The sequence below is a fragment of the Aulostomus chinensis genome, chromosome 1, assembly GCF_037954235.1.
Source record: "Aulostomus chinensis isolate RoL2024-O1b breed Wild chromosome 1, RoL_Achi_v1.0, whole genome shotgun sequence".
Lineage (NCBI taxonomy): Eukaryota > Metazoa > Chordata > Actinopteri > Syngnathiformes > Aulostomidae > Aulostomus > Aulostomus chinensis.
In genome coordinates this window covers 17223421-17225460 of record NC_141320.1, presented here as the reverse complement: position 1 = coordinate 17225460, position 2040 = coordinate 17223421, and the positions used below count along the sequence as shown (strand labels likewise).

At 47.8% G+C, this 2040-nt stretch overlaps 1 long non-coding RNA gene across 1 annotated transcript; it reads left to right on the top strand.

The window, feature by feature from the left end:
• The first annotated feature begins 417 nt into the window (after positions 1-417).
• Positions 418-1501, top strand: LOC147270594 (uncharacterized). Its single transcript, XR_015115695.1, has 3 exons — positions 418-530; positions 834-1280; positions 1370-1501. It is a non-coding gene; the product is annotated as an uncharacterized LOC147270594 (long non-coding RNA).
• Positions 1502-2040: the final 539 nt, after the last annotated feature.

Genomic DNA, 2040 nt, shown 5'->3' with positions numbered 1-2040 from the left:
CTCAGCCTGAGTTGGTCCCTGTTCTGTATCCCTGAATGTTCTAGAGGAACTAAACTGGGCCTGACTGGGACGCTTCTGTCTGCTCAGATTTGGGTTGTGAATGCATTCAGATGTCATTTACAAGCATTGGAACTAAAGACCTGAGCCTCAAGAATATTTAGTTCTTGATTTACTTTCTCTTGCAGGGTTTCATTTTGTGCTAATTTTCTTTTGAAGATCTTTGTTTTTTGTTGTCCTTCCATTTAGCAAGTTTGGCTAAGAACCTTTTCCCCACTAAACTAATTTTCCTAAAATGTCTCGCTAACGTTTCCTTTTTCTCTGTCGTCCCTCCTGTCCTTCATCTCCATTCTGTCTCAGCTCAGCTGTGTCTCTTTGGGCTGTCCTCACCAACGGCGCCCTGCCTTGTGCCTGCCATGAGGTTGGAGCTGAGAGTGACACCTGCGAGCCATTTGGTGGTCGGCAGGCCCCACGTGATTGGCCGAGACTGCTCCATGTGGGCCGCGGGTTGCTGGGGATTCCCCTCTGCAGACGTGAGTGTCAGATTGGATGAAGGATGAGTAATAAGGGCTTTAATGATGAGTGAGAGGACAGACCAAACCAACCTGTCCAACCATCAGAGGACAGCTTGGAGCTGAACATCAAAGGACATCCACCAAAATAGTCTTTAAAAAGGCGGGGTTCTCTGAAGCCAATTCAGTGAGCAAACTAAACTGTGTGTCATGTGACTGCTGGTCAACAGCACAACAATCCCAGGAAGAAACATCAATGTTGGGCTGAGCCAGTGTTTGTCTTTCACCAGATCATTTCATTCCTGTCTGTCTCTCTCTCTCCAGCTTCAGCCTGGAACTGTGGTACCAGGTTATGTGAACCGCTGACCGGCAACTGGATCTGTCCTCCCAGGACCCTCCGTCCTGAGGGCACCCAGTGAGCCCCAGACGTTTGGCTGCCACCCAGTGGTTGGCTGTGAGGCCTGCAACTGCTCCCGTCCTGGAATCCCTTCCCCAGACGTCAGGTGTGACGCTGTCAGCGGACAATGCAGGTGAGGGGTGATGACTCAGGAATAGTAGTCCAGGATCAGAGTTGGCTCAAGCAGACCAAGAACCAGCCCTCCCACCATGACGGTAACCAGTACAACAATGAGTTTAATGTCCTCACTGTCATGGTTAAAGCTAGAATTCCCCCAAACATGTATTTGCTCTTTCAAGTGTTGTTTTTTTTCCCGAGCATCCAACTGGATAAAGAAGATATTTATTCTAGACGATGGAGGACCTGGAGAGTTTGTAAATCTTTTTTATTTTGAAAGTTTAATGTTGTAAGGCATCGTTCTCCATTCGCCTCAAGCTAAAAACGTGTCTGGCTCTTCCTTCAGTGGGACCTCACAATGAAGTTGATCAAAAGTGACAACATGTCTTTGTGACCTCAGCACACCTGTTTGTGAGTGCTTGTAAGGAAAAGTCCACTTTGGTGGTGAAGTATGGCTTCAATCAGAAGACAATCATTCTCTCAGTAGTGCAGTATCATTCTCTCAGTAGTGGACTGGACTCTTAAATCCCAGGTCTCTATTTGGAAAGCCCTGAAATGGGAGTTCTTCCTGGGCTGTTGTGTCTCCTGACCTGATCTGGGCTTGGACTGAGACACCGGGCTTGTTTCCTCTGTGTTGGCAGCTCCACCTGCCAACTCTTGAGTGTTTGGTGTGGAATCTGTAGTTGTCAAAGCAGCAGATGTGTCCTTGTCCTTACCTGTCAGCCTCTGTTCCCTTGTTTTATGAGGATGTGGGAACATCCAGCTGTGCACAGTAGAACCACAAGTCAAGATGGCAATGCCAGTGTCCAGTAGGACAAAACTACACTTCCTAACCAGCCACACCCTCACTCACAGGAACCATGAAACCCAGTTTGGGGCCCAGAGCTTTCCAGTTGGCTGCATTTAGTATGTTTCTATTATTGTGACACAAACAGAGCCATTGACCTTCCTTTGATTCTGATGCTGAGATCATGGATTCAGCCTGAGTGTTGGTGGAGACACATGAAGACGGCCTTT